Source organism: Lycorma delicatula, chromosome 12, assembly GCF_047948215.1.
Source record: "Lycorma delicatula isolate Av1 chromosome 12, ASM4794821v1, whole genome shotgun sequence".
NCBI lineage: Eukaryota > Metazoa > Arthropoda > Insecta > Hemiptera > Fulgoridae > Lycorma > Lycorma delicatula.
In genome coordinates, this window is record NC_134466.1 from 71,201,096 (window position 1) to 71,226,716 (window position 25,621).

The 25,621-nt window shown below is 30.3% G+C and overlaps 1 long non-coding RNA gene across 1 annotated transcript in view; it reads right to left on the reverse strand.

Annotated features, from left to right (window-relative positions):
• Window positions 1-24,471, reverse strand: part of LOC142333246 (uncharacterized) — a 63,287-nt gene extending 38,816 nt beyond the window's left edge. Inside the window, exons 1-2 of the long non-coding RNA XR_012758567.1 lie at window positions 24,337-24,471; window positions 12,894-13,041 (exon numbers count right to left, since the gene is read on the reverse strand). This is a non-coding gene — a long non-coding RNA (uncharacterized LOC142333246). The remainder of the gene's footprint in view (window positions 1-12,893; window positions 13,042-24,336) is intronic.
• Window positions 24,472-25,621: the final 1,150 nt, after the last annotated feature.

A 25,621-nucleotide genomic window follows, 5' to 3' on the forward strand; every position in this document is an offset into this window, starting at 1 on the left:
TCCCAACAAGATAGTGCCACAGCTAAGAGGTCAATGATTTTTTATGAAATATCATTGGTAAACAAACCATTTTGAGGGGTTTTTGGCCTGCACAATTGCCTAGTCAGACTACCCCATATTACTTTCTATGGAGGCAGTAAAAATAACAGTGTATCGCAACAGAACACACACAATTGACAAACTAAAAACTACAATAACAGCATACGAGACATTCCAGTACATCAGTTAGTTAATGTGTAGGAAAACAAACTGAAACATGTGCAACGTTGTATTAATGTTTGAAGAGGTCATTTTCAACACCTTTTATAAACTATTTCAGTTATTGTAATATCCATTACTTTAAAATAATGAAATAAACATGCAAAGTAATAATTAAGAAAGTTTGTTTATTACACTCCCATAATTCCAGTGCACAGTAACTTGACAAATGTACTGTAATTATGGAAGTAGTAATAAAAGTAATATTAAAGGGAGTTAGTTAAAAGAGCTGAGAAATTAACTAAATGGAGGGTGGAACAAATTGCATCAATTGGATAAGAGAGAATTTGGTTTGCTTGGCATTTCCCCCACCACCACCACCACCACATTTGGTCGCCTTAAAGCTTAAGACTGAATGTCTGTGCCACAAACAGCTACTGAGCCTCAAAACATTTAGCAGCCAGTGTCCCAACTAGCTTCTAGAGCTAAAAATGTAAGAAAAAAGGCAATTAAAAAAAAAAAACAGCAAGGTTGAAGAAGTTGAGATGTTCTACAGGAAATTGAATAATGAATCAATAAAATTCAAAAAGCAAATGAGAAATGTCTTGCAGATGAATTATCACATAGAGAACATTTAGAAAGAAATGGATAATATGAACTACGTGTAAAAAAAAGGAAAAGGAAACGGATATACTTAAATGGTGGAAGACGTATACAGTAGAATTGTACTGATCTTATAGAAAACCACATAATCTTCCTGTAAAAGATCAAGTACAAATGTAACAGGATGAAGTAGGAGCATCAATCAGAAAATAAAAAAGTAATGAAATGAGGAGAGTGAACAAATTTAGAATCTTGAATAGATTATGGACAGGCTTAATTCAGAATAGGAAACCTAATTGTCCAAGAGATATCGTGGGGAGAAGGATTGACTAAAACATTGCTAGAAGGATCAGCAGAAGGTGAAAAGAAGAGAGGCCTAAAAGATCAAGAATGATAAAAATTAAAAGAAGTTGGATCTACAAAGAACTAAAATTTTTTGTTGAAAATATAAAGCAATAAGAATCATGCATGGTGCAAGGGCCATATATCAGACAAGTATGAAAATCATGATGAGTTGTGAAAATAATAATCAGTTTAGCTTTCAAACTTAGCATCCTGTTGAAGAACAGGTTAAAACAACCACTAAATTAATCCCTTTTATGTTTAAGAATTCACTTTATTCTGCTATATTTTGTTCATTTGTCATAATTGACAAACTTCCAACATCCTTGACATAATCATTTAACTTGGTGAAAAATTCAAGTCATTTTTCAAATCAAAGAATCATTTGTGTTTTTTACATACTAGATTTTTACCTTACAGGTAGATGATTACAACTTATATCACAGATTCAATTAACTCTCTCTTTCTCTTCTGTTTAGCCTCTGGAACCATTGCAAGGTGGTTCCACCTTATTACAGTGGAACCACCTATATATATCCTGAGTCAGGATATATCATCCTGATTCATTTATATCAGGATGATATATATGAATGTAAATGAAGTGTAGTTTGCAGTCTTAGGTCGACCCTTCCTGAGATGTGGTTAATTAAAACCCAACCACCAAAGAACACTTGTATCCACAATCTAGTATTCAAATCCATACAAAAGTAACCGAGTTTACTAGGATTTAAATTTAACACTCTTAACTTTGAAATCAGCTGATTTGTGACAAGTTAACCACTAGACCAGCCTCTCTCTTTTTTCCCGTTTAGCCTCCGGTAACTACCGTTTAGATAATACTTCAGAGGATGAATGAGGATGATATGTATGAGTGTAAATGAAGTGTAGTCTTGTACATTCTCAGTTCGACCATTCCTGAGATGTGCGGTTAATTGAAACCCAACCACCAAAGAACACCGGTATCCACGATCTAGTATTCAAATCCGTGTAAAAATAACTGGCTTTACTAGGACTTGAATGCTGGAACTCTCGGCTTCCAAATCAGCTGATTTGGGAAGACGCGTTCACCACTAGACCAGGTGGGTTACTAGACCAGCCTGGTGGGCTACATTCAATTAATTACTCTTCATCATATTAACTCACATGTATATCTGATCTGTCTAAGGAACATTACAATACTTTCTTCATTGATTCATTGAATTAATTAAAATAAAAGAAAATAATGTATGTCTTTTATTATTATAATATAACTTTACATATAATTATTCAGCAATAGAATAATGAACGCTATGCTCTTTTATGTTGTAACGTTCCTTTCATTTGAAAAGCTGAAAAAGAAATAGTGCCAATGCAACGTTTATCAAATTCACTGTGCACTTCTATGCATACAAATGTAAATATAACAGTTGTGTTTACAAAGATGAATCAGTACAAATAAATCGTATTTCTAACGGAATTTATTAAAAAATAAACAATTGGGCACTTTTAGATTAAGCAGCAGTTTTAACAACAGACAAATAATTTAATGGCTTTTATTTGCACAAAGTATTTTTAGATATATTACAATAACGGTTTTAAAATGCTACATTAAAATGAATGAAAGTAAATAAGTTCTATAACATCCACTTTGGGCAAGGAATTTGTCCTGTAGTAGCCCCTTTAAATAACACCTGTATAACAGTTCTTTAGCTAACCTTTTTCCTTTTGTATACTGACATTGTACTTGCAGATTTAAATTTCTGACTTCTAATATCAGACAAAATTTTCAGTTACTTAAATGATGAAATTTTCAAAATTTACAACATTTAAAAATTTTTATTTCATCTGTAGTTTTGTGAAAAATATAATTTAACTTTTGTGATGGAGCTGTTTATAATTGTAGCCCAAGTAAATGTTATTCTTAAAAGACCAAAAAAAGAAAATTAGGAAAAAAATTATAATTAAATGGATATAAAAATAAAGACAGGAAAATATTTATTTCAAACTGAATAGTTTTGGATTTCACAAACTTTAGTCCAGGAGAGTAATATTCCACACCTTATAAATAGTAAACTTTGTTGCTATTTTAACAGCTATGGATGATATAAGAAAAAGATTGAAGCAAAAAGATAAGGAAGAAATACCATCTTGAACATTACTTGCTACTGGCTTCATAATATGGACACTGTGAAAATCAAGGGGTACTGGACATCTGGAATATAGAAATTAGTACAAATATATTCAAGCTAATAGTGTATACAAATTGGTGCAATGTAAAAGGAATGCATATATTTGGATACAGACATTACAGAAAGTAGAAGGTTTAAGGGGCAAGAATACAAAAGATGAGCCATTTCAAACATTCTTTATAAGAGTTGTTGAAGCACAGATACGTGCCTTTAGATTTCTAACTGCCTGTAAATCATACTAGTCACTGATCTTGACATAAAAATTAGGAACATAGGTTCAAATAAGTAGTAAAGATAGAAGTAAGCTACAAATGTCAAAATAAAGTTTTTGATGCGTGTAACAGGGAAAACTTGCAACCAAATGACTGCTACTTTGTTTTGTTTCAAATCATGATCCCCATTGGTGACATAAACACAGTAAGAATAATTTAATAAATATTTCATGGAAACTGATTCAGCATTCATAGAGAGTGGCAGCGATAAACAGAAATACAATACGATTACATTTAACTCCTCAAGGTGTAATCGATTTAAGAGTTATTAATTACATTATTATTTTTTTTTTTTTAAGGTTTTTAGGGGCATCGACTACTTTGGTCATTAGTGACACTGAATCACTCCTTGACTCGACGTTTCCTGTACTATTTCTTCTTCTGTACAGTTTAGAAGATCGCGGCAAACAACAACTCCTCTGCATGTGTTAAGGGTGCTATGCGGTTACATAGATACAGCAAATTCACCGATCTTCTTCAATGCCTGGACTTTCTGGCGTTGACTGTCGTTAATAGTTTCAACGTGCAATCCATTAAAAGTCTTCCGGATTTCTTTAACGGGACCATCAGCACAATTAGCAATCTCTCTAGCGATTAAGAATGGACTGACCTTTTGGAAGTTTCCATTCTCCTTTAATTAAAAATCTTAGTTTGGGAACATTGTTTCCAAACAACAAGTTTCTCAATTCTCTACTGATTCTGTCAGCATCTTTCTTGATTTTATCTGACTCCTTACTCTTTTTCCTCTTTGCTTGAGGCGAATCGAAGGTTTCTAAACGAGGGTATTTACGTGCACCCTCTGCCACGATTGGTGTTCAAGTGTATTCATTTGAAATTATCCTTTCTGTAGCAAGGCTAGCCGCTGGGGTACACACCCACTCCAGGGCTACTAACCTTGGAGATCAGATCCGGTAACATAAGAAACAAAAAGAAACATAAGAAAGTAACATAAGAAACAAAAATAAATTTGAAATTATCTTTAATTAAAATAAAAGATAATAGGTCTCATGCGTTAAGTAGAAATATAATCTAACCTAACTTAACCTACACTCGCTTCACTTGCTAGTCAATGTTAGCGAGCATAACAAGTGTAGGCTAAGTTTGGTGGGTCTTATAATAATAAATATATATGTATATTTATTTGGTTATTTCATAACCGAACATGGACAGATATTTATAGTGTTGGTCATATAACCCATGATACCCAAGATAATTGCTTATCATTATAAAATCTTGAGAAATAAATGAATATATCTGCAATAATGACAAATATTAGTACAAAAGATAATTGGCATTTATTTCTAGAATTTTCTAGAGAATCATAGAAGAAAGAAATTGAATGTTGTAGATCTGAAAATGTGTGAATGTCTAGTAATATTTGGTTCAACAATTTTGTTTAAAAAAAGATTCTGATTTTTCTAGCGGGGAAAGACAATTTTTATAATCTGAAAAGAAAGATAAAATAACAAATTATACAAAATTAAAACTTCAACTATGATTAATTTTATGTAGCAATAATTCCAAATAATTCATTAACCTAATGAACAAGACACCCACATTCTCAAGGGCTACATTAGGCAACATTCCACTGGATCTGGTGTTCATGATCAGTTACTAGCATTTCTAAACTTATTTACCTTTTTTACTGTGTAAAATAAAATGTAAATAAAGTATACTAACTAAAAAAGAATGAGTGTATTTTAAATATGATATAGAACTGCACATTACTGTTGTTTTCCTAATTAAAAAGGAATTAAAATACATTTTTCTCTTTTAATACAGTTTTTAAAAAAATATTTCCTATTTCAGGAATAATAATTATAATATTCAATCCATAAAACAGTAAAATTAAGATAGTTCCTGTGAGATAGTCATTATATAAAGATATTTGTACTTATTTTCAGTAGGCCATTAATGGTAGCCAAAAGAAAAACAGACCTATTCAATACACATAAATTATATTTACTATTTATACAAATAATGTATCTTAGATGTAATATAAAAATTAGGCAATTCCTATAAAATTATAGAAAACATGAAAGACATTTTATACTCCTATCCTTTATAAAATTCATTTTAGTTCATACATAAAATTGATAAATTATTTTTATACAAAAATTTCTCCATATTGATGTATCACATCAAATAAAAAATAAAAAAATCAAATCACCCTTCTTTTTTTGATTAGAACAAATTTTGTAAACTGGAAGTTTATTATTTAACTAGAATAGATTTTAAATTTAAAAACGTCATTAAAAACGAGATTACATTTAAAAAAAGTTGATCATATAAATTCTAGCAACGTGCTATTAAAAACCATGTTGAAATTTTAATTTAGTTTTCATCAAACAATAAATGAAAAAATAAATATTTAATTTTAAACCGATATATTAAAAAAAAAACTATGTTGCATACAATAAAATAAATGTTCCTCACTTTAAAATAATGTCCTAGACTGTGTGGTTTTTCCTTTCTAGACAATTGTTCAGTTATCAAACAAACGACACGCATAAAGGTAAGCTATTTTGACGAGACTGAGAGATGTCTCTTAACTGGCACGACGTTATAAGATTTACAAACAAGTTTATTACTTTTCTGTGTTTCTGATTGGTCGGTGATATTAGAGGAGTTTACTTGCTCGAGACTCGAGCGACTCGTTTGAGGGATTTGGTGCGAGTTTAAAATAATTCAAAAATAATTTAATTACTTTTCGGTGTTTCTGAGTGGTTATTAGTATTACAATGAGTGGTTATTAGTTATTAGTATTACAATTGTTTACTCGCTCTAACAACTCCCTCGTGACTAAACCCCTTGTTTAAAATATAAATTTGAATTTGAAATATATACTTTAAAATAAAAATTAGAATCTAATTTCAATATGATTTTATTTACTTTTTACCTACATTAAAATATTATTTAATAAAAACATTACGTCATCAGAATTGCTAATCTAGTTAAAAATTAACAAATTTGTTTTTTGAATAGTAATTTACAGAACTGAACTTTCGTTTTATACACCGATATTTATATTTTCAATTAGAAAAAGTAAGAAAGAAAATTTAATAAAGAGAATAATTTATGTTCTCTAAGACGGAAAACGGTATTATTTGATCAATTAATATCAATTAAAATTGGTAAATATAAAATGAATTTGGTTATAAATTATTTTCCAGACATAATATTTTATTTTTTATTTTTTTATTTTAATTGAATACCTTAGAATATATTATTCATAAAATACACTTTATTAAAACATTTGAAGAAATTCGAAAAATTCAAATTCGCTTAGTATGGTTTTAGCAGTCAGCTGTTGATCGCTGTTGAAAGATAAAGTTAAAACCGTGCGTAAATATTTATTTGATTTACTGATAATCTTTTTTTTATTGTAATGGGACAGTTTTTAATTTATTTAATAATACGTGTGCATGTGAGTAATAATACGTGCACTCGTGTACGCCAACTTTTAAAATAATATAAAACGAGGATTGATTTATTTCTTCCTTACAAAGCTGAACAATACAGTAAAACAGTTAAAAAGATTAAACGAGTGTCTATTGAGTCACGTCTGTCTGTCTATCTCCCACTTATTCGTTTGTCATTTTCCCCCCTCCCCTCCAACATTATGTTTTTTATTGTAAGCTGTGGTGTGTGTATCTTATTTGTTATAGCACGTACTCATTTTTGTCCTTGAACATTAACTAAACGGCATTTTTTGTTTTAAATATTACCATCAAAACAACACAGATTTTATTTTATACTCTTGACCATAGGATAAGACATGTTTTTTTTCTGTAATTATAAAAGTAAAATTAACAACTATACTGCAGCTGCCTTTCTTTTTTTGTTTTTATCCCTCTCACATACAAACATACACACACACACAGAGAGAGAGAGAGAGAGAGAGAGCAACAGATCAAAAGACTTTGCTTTAAAGGAAACACAGAAGCGACTGTAGTTGTAAAAATGTATAATCTATTCGATAATTTACAATAGAAAATAAATGTAATTCACATAAAAAAATTATGCTACCATATTTTTATAAAAAAAACTATTCTTCTGGAAACAAATTGTAGCCTGTATACGTATCCTTGAATATATTGTTACATTTGATACGTGCATATATTAATCTGCACATATTAAAAAATCAATCAATTTTTTTTTTTAATTACAATTTAGATAATGTTTTCGGATATGTGTTTTTATACTTATTAGTACATTTATTAATTTTTGCTTTATCACTGACGATCGTATAATAATGGAAAAACGCATCCCGCATCTACTTTTACAAACCCTACTACGGAGAACTTGAAAATAGCGGATTTACCAAGAATTTATAGAAATCGCTATTGCTACTGTTATTGCAGTACTGCTACTGCTCAGATTTTCTAAGAGAATGTCGGTGGGTGAAAGGAAACAAACTTTTCTGTACGATTTGGAGTCTCCTGAAAACAATTCTGCAACGTTTATATACAGTTATAAGATTTTTTCATCCGCTCTACCATACGAAAATTTAAACCAATTTTTATGATACTTGATGGGGGTGATGTAAACCTGTTGGAAATAGATCCCTAATGATTTTCAGGCGAATCGGTTATCATAAACCGGAGTTAGAGGAACCAAAATTGGTTTTTGGGTACGTTTTTAAATATTTTCAAGGTTTTCACGTTGTAATTTGAAGGGTAATTTGTTATATAGAAAGGCAGAATTAGATTTCTGTAAGCACTACGTAGTGCGAAATAATATTGTACGATTCATATTCAAAATATATGATTGAAGCAAAAACGGTTTGTTTAAAGAAAAACAAACCAACATACTTGACATTTATAGACCTAGAAAAGGCTTTCGATAACGTAGACTGGAATAAAAGGATCAGTATTTTTAAAAAATTAGGGTTCAAATACAGAGATAGAAGAACAATTGCTAACATGTACAGGAACCAAATAACAACAGTAATAATTGAAGAACATAAGAAAGAAGCCGTAATAAGAAAGGGAGTCCGACAAGGATGTTCCCTATCTCCGTTACTTTTTAATTTTTACATGGAACTAGCAGTTAATGATGTTAAAGAACAATTTAGATTCGGAGTAACAGTACAAGGTAAAAAGATAAAGATGATACGATTTTGTGATATAGTAATTCTAGCTGAGAGTAAAAATGATTTAGAAGGAACAATGAACGGCATGGATGAAGTCCTACGCAAGAACTACCGCATGAAAATAAACAAGAACAAAACGAAAGTAACAAGATGTAGTAGAAATAACGAATATAGACCACTGTATGTGAAAATAGGAACAGAAAAGATTATGGAGGTAGAAGAATTTTGTTATTTGGAAAGTAGAATTACTAAAAACGGACGAAGCAGGAGTGATATAAAATGCAGTATAGCACAGGCGAAACGAGCCTTCAGTCAGAAATATAATTTGTTTACATCAAAAATTAATTTAAACATCAGGAAAACATTTTTGAAAGTATATGTTTGAAGCGTAGCTTTATATGGAAGTGAAACTTGGACGATTGAAGTATCTGAGAAGAAAAGATTAGAAGCTTTAGAAATGCGATCCTATAAGAGAATGTTAAAAATCAGATGGGTGGATAAAGTGACAAATGAAGAGGTGTTGCGGCAAATTGATGAAGAAAGAAGCATTTGGAAAAATATAGCTAAAAGAAGAGACAGACATATAGGCCACATATTAAGGCATCCTGGAATAGTCGCTTTAATATTGGAGGGACAGGTAGAAGGAAAACATTGTGTAGGCAGGCTACGTTTAGAATATGTAAAACAAATTGTTAGGGATATAGGATGTAGAGGGTATAACGAAATCAAACGACTAGCACTAGATAGGGAATTTTGGAGAGCTACATCAAACCAGTCTTTTTATAAAATGTTTTATAAAAATAAAAAAAAATGTTTGAAGCCAAAATCAAATTTTTCCAAGCACTGTCATATGCTAGTATCGCTATAATATTTTAATTTCATAATAATCCAAAATGTGATCTGATATGAAGAAAAGGGGTTAGTGTCAACAAAAAAAACAGTTTTGAAATTTTAATCGTTTTGAGATAATTTCATAATTTTCTTTTTTGTGAACATAGCTCCAAAACCACGTAACGGTATCAAAACAGGTTGATGGCAAGTAGCAGTATTAAGCAATTGATGCAGTCAAACTCAACAATTATGTAAGCGATCGTAGAAAATTAAGCTTTAAGTACGATGAAAGTCTTTACGTGATTTAAAACTTCATAGCTTAAAATCGATGGGATTTAAAAGCAGGAATATATCCAACATTATTTCTAAACAGTTTTTTCTGATATCTTTAAAACCTGTTTATGAAAATATTTTTTATGTATATTTAGGTTCGGCCTGATTTTCAACAACATTGAAAAAGGGGCGTTACATTACCCATACTACAGGGTGTCCCATATAAAACGCAACCCATCAATCACTCATCTATGAAATTTCAAAAGTCAAGCTTACTCCCTTACTCGTTACTGAAATGTACTCGTCCAACATCTGAACATCGCGGCGACGCAATAGAAAACTACCGACAGTAATAACAATGCAATCATAACGTTCAGTGTATTGCTAGACACAAGATGGTGTTTTCGCTAGATGAACGTGTTTTCATTGTTGAGTCGTACTTCAGTACGAAATCAGCGATTGCAATGCAAGATTTGTTTCGCCATAAGTACCCGGATAAACCGGCTCCTAACAAAATATCAGTATTAAGGTTAGTTGGAAAATTGAGAGAAACCGGTTCTGTTAATAACAAGGAACACAAAAGATCTGCGTCAGTGTTGAATACAGATACAGTCGCTGAAATCAAAGACCGATTACTCGACTCGCCAAATAAATCGATCAGACGTTTGTCTGCTGAAATTAATTTGTCTAAATCAACCGTTCATCGGGCGACCAAACAATTACGACCTTATCGCATTCAAACGGTTCATCGACTTCTTGAGCCCGACAAAGAAAAACGGCTACAATATTGTCAACGGTTCCGTCGATTTCTGCGTGAGGGAATTAATGTTATGGATTCGTTATTTTTCATAGATGAAACACGGTTTCATTCGGATGGCTACGTAAACAGCCAAAACAGTATAATTTGGAGCGCTGAAAATCCCCACGTTTATGACGAAAAACAATTACACACGCAGAAGTCGGGCGTGTGTGCGCGATATCGCGGAAGAAAATAATCGGTCCTATTTTTTTTCGAGTACACCATTAATGCAGAACGATATCAGGATATTTTATTTCAGTTCATCGCACTCTTGGAAAAGGAAGACAGACACTGCCGGCTACAACATGACGGTGCGACATCGCACTACGCAGGTTCAACTTCTGATTTCGTCGAGGAATTCTTTGGTAATCGTGTTATCGGTCGAGGCTTGTGGCCACCAAGATCTCCAGATTTGACTGCGGCGGATTTTTTTCTACGGGGTTACCTCAAAGAAAAAGCCTACAGCAACAAACCACTAACACTTGAACGATTGAAAGTCTATATTGAACAAGCTGTATTAAATATCCGGCCACAAACTTTGAAAAAAGTTGCAAGAAACGCTGTAAAAAGAATTGAAGCTTGTACTCAAGAAGATGGCGGCCACTTCCAACATTTACCCTAAATGTAAGGTAATGGATGGTAATAATAAAAATTACATTTACATTTACACATGCCTTTTTATTATGTCAATACCTACCAATATAAGGTTGGGTTGCGTTTTATATGGGAAACCCTGTATATTAGTTGAAAATCTCTCAATGAAGGCTTATTAATGCAGTTAAGTAAAGCCCAAAATCCAAAAACTTTGAATTTTTTGGCCACTTTTGGTCCGGTCGATTGCAATAAAAATGGGAGGTGCACAAATAGATGTTACAACAGTCCTAAATTTAAAATTTCAACATACTACGGCTAATCGTTTTGAGTTATGCGAGATAACAAACATCTTACAAAAAATCTGATCTGGGCACCACATGACTTCCTTGTACGCTTACTAAATCACATATGCACATTTTTTTTTTTTTTTTTTAATGAAAAGTACATAAGTTTTTATTTCATTCATAACTGCTGATATATTTTTTTTATTACTATTATTGAATTATTATTTATCGTAATTTTTTTTTACAATCAGAGGTTAATAATTATTATAAATCAAAATATTTAAATTAAAAAAAAGTTAAAATATATATACATACATATATATATATACATACATATATATATATATATATATATATGAAGTGGGATTCATCCCGATGTGCTTTCCCCTTGTAAGATCCAAATATGTCATTAATAAAAAATTTATTTGACTATAACTGTGGAACCAATAAAAGTTAGTACCACTTATGATATATCGTTGAAAGGCTCTCAATGAGGGCTTATTACTGGTTCAGTCGATTGCAATCAAAAGTGAAATTGCGCAACTAGATATTACAACAGTCCTAAATCCAAAATTTCAACATCCTACGGCTAACCGTTTTTGAGTTATGCGAAATAAATACATATGAACAGACGTCACGCGGTAACTAGTCAAAATGGATTCAGGGATGATCAAAATAGATATTTCCGTTAAAATCTGAAAACCGAAATTTTTCGCTATCACAATACTACCTCTACTTCGTACAAGGAAGTAAAAAAAGGAAAAATGTGGTACCCACTTACCGAAAAAGGACCTATATTTCAACTTAACATACTACAAACTTAACGAACGCTCGCTTTGCACGCTAACCTTGACTAATTAACAGTAATGATTTGATTATCATAAATAATTGCAATATTTACAGAATTTATTATTTAAATACTGAAAACATTGCTGTTAATTAGTCAAGGTTAACAAGTGAAGTTTGCCTAGGTTAACTTTGGTTAGATTAGGGGTCCGATACTACCGGGTGTCAAATGGGCAGAGTCCCGTCTGTCAAGCTAATTTGCATTCATATAAAAAAAAACCAGTAAAAGAACTTTGGTTAGATTATATTTATAAAATAAATACATATAAATGGTTATATTGTATTATTTCTCCAACCTGGTTGTTAATATTTCGTGTTATTTTGAGTTATTATCAGGGGAAAAACTTGGAAACGTTTTTTTTTTGGGGGGGAGGGGAATAAACGAAAAAGTATCTAAAAAATGAATAATACTTCTTTTACTGGTGTTTCAAATTTGTCTATCTCCGCCTTTGTTTTCTAAGATTTCTTCACGTTTTTAAAAAGTTATTTACAACAATTTAGTAATTCGTAACCGCATTTAAAAATCTTTGTTGACGCATCATTAACTTTTTAGCTGTCTGAATGAGATTTTAACTGTAAACTGCTTACCTTGGTACTGTTAATTCTTAAGCCTTCGCCTTTTTAAGGGAAGAATAGAATTTAGAAAAATAGAATAAATCGTGAAATTTCCGAACATAATCTTCACCAAAAATCGTGCTGCGATTACATGTAGGAAATCGTGGCAGTCCTCTTGCATCTGTAAGAGAAAAAATAAAACGGTCTAATATGATCAGTAACATTGTAAAGTGTTACTAAAAGTAAGTATTTCATTGTAACTTAAAAAATTACAAAAGTAAATTGGCACTTGCGCACTTTCGGTGGTACCGCAGTTTGAAAAAAATTTCAAATCGATAATTAATTGAATCTAGACCTATTTTAACATTTGAATGTATTTAAAATCTATTCAGATATTAAAAACCAATAACCTATACTCTAATTTTTGTTTAAATACACAAAAAAATATTACTCTGTTAATTAATCAAGGTTAGCGAGCAAAGCGAGCGTAGGTTAAATTTGGTTAAATTATGAGTATATTTGTATAATAAATAAATGGAAATGGTAATATCGGGTGATATAAATAATAACAAAAACGTTTACCGCTTATAATTATAGATACAAATTAACCAACTTACGATACGCACTAAGCACGACTAATTAATGATTAGTCGTGTAGGAACCCCATTTACGGGCGCCTAAGCAGTGTCGGGCTCGCTAACAGGTTCCCCCAGTTACAAACAAGGGCGCATGATGAAAGTAACAAAGTGTCGCACACCTAGCGTTGCGCAGTGGCTCGTCCCAAAATCCTTTTCCCGCCATGATGTTTAAATTCGTTTATGCGGTTGGCGCAGAAACAGAAGCAATACATCAATGTAATTAAAGGCAGAATTATCAAAAATAAACAAACTTTTGAAACATAAAAGAATAAAATTTATGAAAATTGGCGTCGAAATGTGGATTTTTACTCTAATATTTATAAATAGGAAGTGCCAAACTCACGTGTGCGTGTACACGCACTTCCAAATAAATATGGAGTGTAGGTTTTTTTGTTTATTTTGTAAAAAAATTTAATTGACTGTATGTGGAGTCGAGAATTATGATCTGAATGATTAATTTCGTTTATTTCTTAACAATATAATAATTTTTCTTAATAAACAATTTACCTTGAATTAATTATTAATGTACTATTAGATACAGAGCGGTTCACAAGATAATTAACTTTAATTATTTTAATTCAGTGTTATAGTCATGAGTCATAGTCAAAAAGTGTTATAGTCATGATACCAAAGAAAGCAGAGGCAGATAAATGTGAAGAATACAGAACAATTAGTTTAACTAGTCGTGCATCAAAAATCTCAACTAGAATTCTATACAGAAGAATTGAGAGGAGAGTGGAAGAAGTGTCAGGAGAAGACCAATTTGGTTTCAGGAAAAGTATAGGGACAAGGGAAGCAATTTTAGGCCTCAGATCAATAGTAAAAGGAAGATTAAAGAAAAACAAACCGACATACTTGGCGTTTATAGACCTACCCTAATACAGAGATAGAAGAACAATTGCTAACATGTACAGGAACCAAACAGCAACAGTAACAATTGAAGAACATAAGAAAGAAGCCGTAATAAGAAAGAGAGTCCGACAAGGACGTTCCCTATCTCCGTTACTTTTTAATTTTTACATGGAACTAGCAGTTAATGATGTTAAAGAACAATTTAGATTCGGAGTAACAGTACAAGGTGAAAAGATAAAGATGCTACGATTTGCTGATGATATAGTAGTTCTAGCCGAGAGTAAAAAGGACTTAGAAGAAACAATGAACGGCATAGATGAAGTCCTACGCAAGAACTACCGCATGCAAATAAACAAGAACATAACAAAAGTAATGAAATGTAGTAAAAATAACAAAGATGGACCGCTGAATGTGAAAATAGGAGGAGAAAAGATTATGGAGGTAGAAGAATTTTGTTATTTGGGAAGTAGAATTACTAAAGATGGACGAAGCAGGAGCGATATAAAATGCCGAATAGCACAAGCTAAACGAGCCTTCAGTAAGAAATATAATTTGTTTACATCAAAAATTAATTTAAATGTCAGGAAAGATTTTTGAAATGCGGTGCTATAGGAGAATGTTATAAAATCAGATGGGTGGATAAAGTGACAAATGAAGATGTGTTGCGGCAAATAGATGAAGAAAGAAGCATTTGGAAAAATATAGTTAAAAGAAGAGACAGACTTATAGGCCACATACTAAGGCATCCTGGAATAGTCGCTTTAATATTGGAAGGACAGGAGAAGGAAAAAATTGTGTAGGCAGGCCACGTTTGGAATATGTAAAACAAATTGTTAGGGATGTAGGATGTAGAGGGTATACTGAAATGAAACGACTAGCATTAGATAGGGAATATTGGAGAGCTGCATCAAACCAGTCAAATGACTGAAGACAAAAAAAAAATTTAATTCAAAATGAAAATATAATGGAAACATTTTATATGAAATAGAAAATAAAATAGTTTTTATTAACATAAAAACCAAAACCGACCCTTTTGCAATTGTTCTTTTTATTGCACGCGTTTAAAATGGTTTACCTAGAAAATCCCTTGCATTTCATTTGACTCATTAGAAAAATATGTTTATCGAATATAAAATTATTTTTCACTAAACAACTTTTTATTTAATTTTTATTTCAGTATTATAAAGTAATATTCATTTTGGTATCCGTAAAAAAATAAGTAATATCTCATTTTCCCGTGTAAATTAGATTATTAAAAGCAATTTCTTTCAAAAATTGTTTTGCGATAATAATTTTAATTAAACTAAAAAATCATCAAATTCCGAAGATCGACCAAAATATATAATATCGGATCTTTAGTTATAACATTTTGAAATAAGTTATCTCCCATTTAGTTGATTTTCCATTTTAACAGCATTAAATAGTTTCACATAATAAATGGAAAATAATATTAGTAAAAAAAATATTTTATGAGCATAAAAAAAAATTATCGGTGATTCGATACCGAACCCCATGAATAGCAAAAGGAGTCGTTACCATAGAGCCACACACGCTACAAGAAGAGTAAGTGTCAGTTGCACTTCATAAGATGTCCCCTGTTTGTTTGTTTAGGTTTTCATTCACTATTTTGAATTTTATCTTAATTAACAATCAATTTCAATACTCTTAAGAATCAATAGACTTGTATAAAATATTTATTTTTATTAAGGATTATTAAAAAAAAATTTTTTATTATTTTTAATAAATATTACAACTTTATCAGTACCAAATAATACTAATTCATATTGAAAGTGAATAATCACTCATAAATATTCGATTGTTAGCTCGTTTAATCATTATCATGTATTTAAAATTTTGTAAAATTTGTGTACAACTAAAAACTTTTGTCCCAAAATCCCTTACTTATATGTTCAAATAACCCGGTAGAATATACGCATGCGCGCCGAATACTGTGCGCAATGCTACACCTTGTTACATTCATCATGCAAGGGCGTATGTATTCCTGCGCACTACCGACTAACCTCCACCTAGGGCGGAACATGTACTCACGTCTCAGGTTGCCGAGCATCTCTCTACGCTCTATGGAGAATCGCGCGGAAAAACAATACATGTTGGGTGGTCTCTTCCACCTAGCACTCCGGACAATTTTCAGACAGATCAAGCAAAACAGAATAAAACTTTGTAAACCTCATCGTGAAAATTGAATTCTTACATAAAGTTACCGACCCGCCATGCAAATCCTAACTTTAGCTTTAAATATGGTTAAAGTTTGTGCGATCCACTTCTCAGTAAGAAATAACATTGCTAATTACATAAATATTATTCCCTTTAATAGTAACATTTTCTGTTGTACATTATGTAAAATGTTTGAACCGTCTAATTACGTAGCAAATTTTCATGAGATGACTAAACCGATTTCATTTACAAGCGAGTCTGTTTTAATAAAATGCTAATCTTGTATCATCGTTATCATTTATTACCTTTATGTATATCTTGTCTAAAATATAATACTATGTTTTGTGATTACTTGAAAAGGTAAAAAAATATACTAAAATGGGCTACCAGAACTTTGTTTTGTACCGGTAAATGTGATTCGTGTAAATTGTTTAGTAAATTAAATATTCTGATGTTTCCATGCATATATTTATGAATATATAACATTTGCTAAGAAATAAACGTTATTTTAATAAAAATTAAAAAGTAAAAATTGTAATTATCTGGTAACAGCTTTCTCCCTTTGCGCGTGCATGTACGTGTACGTGTGAATTCTTGCATTACTGATGAAGACATGTACACGTATAGTTCTATCAAGATGAAACATTACATTTGATTAAATAATAGAAAGCTTCACACTCTCTTGTGTTTTGAAGGTAGAATTTTATTTAATTTATTGAAAATACATCATTTGCGCTAACTTAAAAAAAATAATAAGATTGTGATTAAAACAAATTGTTTACTGATAAATAAATGTAATAAAATATTTTTTTTTATAGTAATAAATATTTTAATAAATACAAAAAATACTTCAATAGCCGATGACAAATATGATAATTTATAAAATTGTATGGATCATACGCTGATGGAGGAGTATTTTGTAAAGAAAAATTTTAGAGGTAATTATTTTTTATTTTTTGTGGTAGCTGCATGACGTGTCAAGTTAAAAGATTTGTCAGTCGATGACTAATGCGAAGATGGTGTGAGTCATGAGAGGGGGGTGGTGAACAGAACGGCCAGCTGTCTTCCTTCGCGTCTATTGTCGGACAATTCAAATATAACCCTTAACATAACGGTCATTATTGGTATGAGAGTTAATAATTATGTAGTCCTTTTTTCTTATATATACATCTGACATAATTAAATTAAATAAAGATTAGTCCATTATTTTATAGGAATTACATTTTATTAAAATAATAATTAATTTCCTTTAATTTTAATAGGTATAATAAAAATATTACGATAACGTTTATCCGTTTTGTAAAGTAATATATAAACAAACATTATAATATTAAATAAACAGATCAAATTTTTCCAATTTTATTTACAATACGACCTCGTAATATCCTACACGTGCATTTTAACGAGCGAGAAATATGAAGTGGATGAAATTAAAATAACGAAATTTAATATTTCACAAGAGAATAAAATTAAATACAAAATACTGTAAGAATTTAGTATGAAAACTTATTTAGAGAACACAATTATAAAAATAGGAGTCGCTCTTGAAAAATAAATGTAACATCGCAAAGCATCATCCCCTCTTTTAAACCTCAGTCTACCTCAAACAGCGTGAGAATTCTCTCTCTCTCCCTCTCTCCTTCTCTCTTGGGTGCATATGGGCGCGCGAAAATTTTGAGGGGTAGAAACATCATGAAATTCCTTACCGAAGATGCACTGTAGTAATAATTTCGTTATCGGACCTAACTTCTCAAGGGTGCTTTCAATTTCCAACCTCCAGCATATTTATAACTACCTAATCATAGTTCTTTTAAATATTATAAGGAATAAATATAGACAAATCAAACTAAATTTTAATCTCTGATATATTTTTTATGTACGATTCTATGAAATTATTTCATAAAATAACAAAAATTATATTTTTCACTGTGAGAGGAGAGTAATCCCATCTCAATTTTTTAAACGTTCAAATTCATCGTCGCATCGTGTAATTTTTTTTTTTATATTTTAATTTATGCAATTAAATATATATATTTATACACAAGATGATTTAGGAGGAAACAGAAATAGTTTGGGAACCGATACGAGAGCTTGAAATTAAGAAGAAAGGTTCGTACAAACATATATCCGAAAAAAAACAGTTTGTTATCGAGTTACGGCTAGTGAATTCGCTAAGGAGAATTAGGAAGAAGCCGTTTTCCGTTAGATTCTTTACTTAGCTAATATATGTTGTCGCGTAACAATGTACTAACCTACGGAAACGGAAATGATGTTCAGTCGTACAAATGACACCTTCACTTCTTTCACCGCAGCGAAGGCTGTATATCTACAGAAGGCTGTAGTTCTATTCGTAATGAATATCCGAGTATCACTATTAAAAAAATCTTAAGTGGAAGATCCTGGGTTCGGCTTTCATATCATAATCAAATTTAAAAAAAAACAATCGCATTTGTAATATTTATAAAACACGTCGTTTGGAATCAATTTGGTCTCCAAACAGTTAAATTTATTTAAACCTACTTAAAAAAAAAAAAAAAACATATTGAAGAACCAAGGTTCGATATTATCGGCTTCGACACATCTTACATCCACGCTGCTTATACGTGTATTTAAAATATAAAATAAATAAATAAATAAATAAATAAATTTTTTTAAAAATAAATAAATAAAAATTTTAAAAATAAATAAATAAAAATTTATAAAAAAAATAAATAAAAATTAAGAAAATAAATAAATAAATAAAAAGCCGGTGTATGAGAAAGAAATGAATCGAACGGTTTATTTTATTCAGCGTTATAACTCGTAAATAATTATTATAGTTAAAATGTGTTTTACGCAGTGGTGTACGGGACGGCATTGTAGTATAACCTTGAACTCAGTTCAAGGTTAAACGTGTCATGTCAAGGCGGGAATTGTAGACAGCGCGTCGGCGAGCGGTTATGTCGAAGATTGCAGTATGATTTAAAAAGTTATCTCTCACTAAATTAAACGAATATTTATAACTAGTATTTTTTTTTTTTTTTATTAATTTATTTTACTCGTATTGACAACATACAAAGTATAGATTTTTTTTTCATTTACTCAGGGCATCCGTTATGTATTGCTTCACAGGATGAGATCAAATGGCAATTTTGTAGCGTGTGAAAATGACATACCTAACCGGGATTCGAACCCGGGACCTCCGGATAAAAGGCCGAGACACGATCACTCGCGCTACGGAGGCCGACAAACGTCAGTTACTATCACGCATTTTTTTACATTGTTTTTTTTTATTTTTATTTTTTCATGTTATGAATTTTGATAATAAATGCCAAGCGTAACCGGAAATCGAACCTAGAATTATTTAATGTATAAAAAGAACGGAATTCAGACGAACTTCAGATGCAACGCCACCCTCACTGTTTTAACAATAAATACGAGTAAGAGTTACATTAAAAATATTGTGTGTGCGCGCGCCCTCCAAAAACTTAACAAAATACTTTTTGTACATCACAGATCCATTCTTTGATTTCACCGACCCAAAAAATGTACGGGAAGAATACTTTTTTTAGAGAAAATTTACTGCATTAGAAATTGTCAGGTCAATTGACATGCTTAACTAACAATCAACGCATAATACATATTGAAATGGCAGCAGGACTCAATTTTCTGGTTATTTTTTATTACTACCGTTCTGGTTGACAAAACAATGTACATTTCATTTTACTTAATCAGATTAAATGTATCACGAAATTGACTTATATCCAAAAGGTTCTGGATCCGAATTCAGTTAATTTTTACGTACGAAAATATTAAACTACCTCAGTGTCATATTTAAAAAAGAAATCTGATGTGGACACAACGTGACTTCCTTTCACGTCTATTAAATTACATATACACATTTTTTGCTGCATTTTATTTAAACTTATTTCGTTTGAAAGTGAGATACGATCCTCTAATTCTTTAATAAAGAATTTTTTGATTTTTTTTCATATATATATATTTTTTGTTATTATTGAATTATTTATTGTAATTTTTTTTTATTTATAATCACTGTGTTAATAATCACAATCATAGTGGTTAATAATTATTAATAAATCAATATATTTAAATAAAAAGAAATTAAAAAAAGGGAGATGAAGTCTGATTCGAATCGATGTGCCTTCCCCTTGTAAGATCCAAATATGGCACTAATTAAACCTTTATTTAACTATAACTCTGGAACCAATAAAAATAAGTACCACTTATGATATGTCATTGAAAAGCTCTCAATGAGGGCTTATTATTACAGTTAAGAAAATGTCCAAAATCCAAATTTCTTTGGATTTTGGGCTTTTTTGGACACTTTCGGTTCAGTTGTTTGCAATCAAAAGGGTAAGTGCACATCTAGATGTTACAACAGTCCTAAATCCAAAATCTCAACATCCTACGGCTAATCGTTTTTGAGTTATGCGAGATATATATGTACGTTCAGACGTCACGACGAAACTAGTCAAAATGGATTCAGGGACGGTCAAAATGGATATTTCCGTTGAAATCTGAAAACTGAAATTTTTCGTGATTACAATACTTCCTTTACTTTGTACAAGGAAGTAAACAGGTCTGAAATACTCCTTACCTGCGCATGCGTTCCCGCGCTCGTATGAGGTAAAAAAGGCAGTAACATTATTTTTTGTTTAAGATGCAGTCTAAGACAATTAGTTACCGTCCTAACTTCGCACGGGGTTGCTCTATGTTCAACCCTGCGGCACATTTATGCCTAATCATACCTTGGATAGATATAGAGATAAAAAATAATACGATTAAGTACAATTTATTTTTTATTTCAAATGAAAATAATAAAAAATGTATAAAATATAATTTTTGAAGATGCTAATAAAATGATATGCATCAGTCTCCATAAAATGCTATTGACAGAGGCATCATTAATTTTGAAAGTTTAATTCATTTTTAGTAAAATGCCTATAAAACCTTTAAGACTTCCAAATTACTTTCCTATAATTTGTATTTTTATTAAGGAGCAGCCTACGGGGATAAATACAGAAAAAACATTTGTGAACGGAACAGTAGAGGAATCGATAAGTATTTTAATTAACCGGTTTGCTGATTAGCTTTATTTTTCGATCGAGACGGGTAGAGAGCGGTATACGTAGATATAGCTAAAAATTGTAAATTATACATGTACATTAATATAAATCATTTTTAATGAATACGATTAGGATTCGAATCTGATATCCTTGGATTAATAACCCAAGCTCTGCAACTACACAAAAACATTTATCTGGACAAAAATAATTTTTTTTAAATGGCAAACTCCAGACATCGTATTTAATCACTTTTAATGCACGAGATTCAATTAATTATAATATTTAATTAGGTGCCCCAATTAACCGCACTCCTAATTCTCATTTGTCCGAATACTAGAGTTGTTTTCTATTCCTAAGTAATTGTAATTATCTAAAAAGAAAGCTATTTTTATTAACCAAAATTTCGTTTAAATGTTTGGATGGAAGTAATTATTTTGGAAATAAATATATATTTTATAATCGATTATTCATACCTTCCCGATTCGTTTAATTTTAAAGCAATGACCTGAACATTATAATATTAATTCACTTATTTCTAGAAAATAGTTCATTATCTGATTCAGAAATGCAGTACCTTAAAATTTATTTATTATAGTATACCCTTTTTTAGTGATCCTACGCTTTCTACAGACTTTATTATAATAACACGATGACTTTGAGTAGTTAATGAACACAAGCTGAATTCGAACCCAGGATCCGGTCTCTAATTTTCTTTTTGCGAAAAACATACCTTCTTTTTTAATCGAAAATTATTCTTTAATTTATTTTTTTTTAAATAAAAATAATTTATTTCTAATATCGGAATTTCAGTATTCTGCAAATCTCCCTTCAGCGATCTAGTCTTTTTTATACCCATTTATTATTAAAAAAAAACATTAAGTTAAATTTTATTTCTGCGTAGTTAATGAGATCCAATGTGATAAATAGCCGCAAAAAAAGAACACAAGCTGGGAATCGAACTGAAAACAAGGTCTCCAATCCTCTGTTGAAATTACGTACTTTTTAAATTTATAACTCCTGTGAAAGTATTTACTTACGCGTAATTATTTATATAGATCTTGATTTGTTGAGGAAAGGCAAACCTATGCTTGGAATCAAACCGAGAACCTTCAGTATTTTAGTCGGTTTTCTAGCAATTGAACTACCACTGTAATCGTCCTTTTCGCTTAAATTTGTTTTTAAGGGGAAAAATCGTTTTTAGTAATAAAAAATTAAACATATAGAATTTTATTTAGAAAATAAGAGTACATCGATAAATTTTGCTACTTAAATTTTTTTTAATTTCAGTGCTCCTTTGATCAGCTAAAGAAACATCGTTTTTTGTAATTTCTTTATTTCGCGTCGTTTATTATTGTAAGTAATGAATGAGATGAAATGGTAATCATATAAAAATGCCTAACCCAAGTTCAGAATCGAACTTCAGTACAGGACCTTCAGTACATCAGTCGATCGTTATAGAACCCAACTACTAATGTGATTTTTTTCTGTTAGATTCATTTAAAAAATCATAACGAACAATGTATAATAAAAAAAATTTCAGTCTACATAGATTTAAATTTAATTTACACCATTATAATTACACCATTATAATTTACACAATTAGTTTATACTGGATAATCTCAAGATCTAACAGGCCGATCACACAGAATCCTTCATAATTTTAGATTTTCTATAAAACCTAATAGTGCGGTCAGAATGCCTCAAAATGAAAAACAGTTTTTTCATATATATTTGCGATGTATAATTCCTTCTTAAACACATAATTAACTAGATGAATCATGGCTGATAAGAAGAATTATTGAACCCGTGTCTGGAATCAAACCAGAACCTTCGACATGTTAGCAGGTTGTTTGATCCAGTCACCTACTGAAGCGATTTTTTTGTGCCTTATAATACACTTTAAAAGGAAAATTCAATTAAAAAAATTATAGGTAAATATTTTTTAAATGTTACGAATAAAATTTTAAATATTTTAACGCTCGTTCCGAATATTTTAAAGGAAAAATTAATCTTCGTATAATTTACGAGTAATTTCTGTTTACATTATTACTTATGAGTAGTTATGAGATATTTTGTGACTGATAAGGAATGCCGAATGATGCTGGGATTCCAACCCAGAATTATCGGTATATCAGTCGATTAATTTACCAACCGATCGATCTAAGGAAGGTCATTAAATTTTTGTTAAAAATCATTTTCCTCTAAAAAAATGATGGATATACATTTCCAACAATTTTATGATTTTCTTTTTAATTCTTAAAAACAGATAAATTAAATATGGAAAATGATACAATATAAAAACTCATAATGAATTATTTGTTGTATATATCTCATTGTACAAATGAGTGTAAACTGGGTTCTAACATTTTTAATCTAATAAATATTTTAAAATTAGAATATTTGAGTAGACATTAATTCAGTAAGTACAATGACATGCAGTTTATTTATTGTGTGTAAAAGAACGGAATAAATACGGTTTTCGGATGTAATATTGCACTTAATAAAATCTTGGGAGTCTGAAATTTTATTTAAGGTAGCTTGAATTACATTTACGTTATACTGAAGTACGTTTCTTTTCAGTAATTCTAATCTTTTTACTAAAGAATTTCTGTTAAAAAGATTATTTAATTTACTCGTATTTTATTTGAATAATACAAACAAAGGATAAAACAAATGCAAATTATAGTATAAAAAATTGTAATAATATAAAAATTAATAATATTAAAAATATAAAATAAAACTCACCCTTAAACAGTAATAACAAATATCTCAATAGAAATATGCAAATTCGACGACATACAAGTGGGATTAGTTTAGGTTAAACAACTGTTACATCGAAGCACTACCATGACTTCCCGCCGACAAGTGCAACAGTGTTGCCGGATTTCATTAATTTTTTCTCTCATGATGCTTCGCCTCACTACGGCAACGATCGTCAGCGACAGACTTCTTCCACCGCTACTTTTATACAACAAAATTATCATGAAAAATTATTCCATTTAAAATTTGGTTCGCAAACTGTTTCAATCACCATCAGTTTTTTTTTTTTTTTACATTAGACCATCCATTATACGTTGTCTAATATTAAATTATTTTTACTTTATTTTACGAAGTAAAAGAAGTATTGTAATTGCGATACGTTTCGGTTTTCAGATTTCAACGTACATATCCATTTTAACCATCCCTGAATCCATTTTGACTAGTTTCGTCGTGGCGTATGTATGTGCGATTGTATATCACATAACTCAAAAACGATTAGCCATAGGATGTTGAAATTTTGGATTTAGCACTGTTGTAACATCTAGTTGTGCACCTCCCTTTTTGATTGCAATCGAAATTAAAAATAAAATTTTAATTAATAAAATATTTTGATCTTAAAGGGAAGGCACATCGGTTTCAATCAGACTTCATCTCCATTTGTTTATTTTACCTTTTTTTTTTTTAATTTAAATATATTGATTTAATATATAATTAACCCGTGATTGTAAAAAAAAAATTACAATACATAATAATTCAGTGATAATAAATAAAAAGTGACAAAAATAATTAGTGAAATAAAATGTTACTTTAAAAAAGTATAAATATAATTTAATAAGAATTACATACGATATATATACATGTATACGTATACGTATATATACACATTACTTGTATTTGTATATGTAATAGATGTTGATGAAACATCTGATTATTTAATATTAATTGAAAATTATAATTTAAAATCGTATTATTTTTTGGATTTTCTAGTTTAATTTCTGTTTAATTATTCTTGAATTTTCTGTTTAATTTTATCCACATTAAAGTTAACTACAGAGTGACTGAAAAATAGTCCCACACAAGAACAACATATACACTGAGGCATACGTGTCCGATCTTTAATAAATTGCAAATAATTCTAATTTTTTAGTTCATTACTCTTATATTATCGGACAATATTCTCCTTAAGTCGGAGTTGATCATCATTTCGTTTAATTGTTTTTTGTTGCCAATCATTTAATCTTGCTTTCGTTTTATATAATTTTTCCGCTCT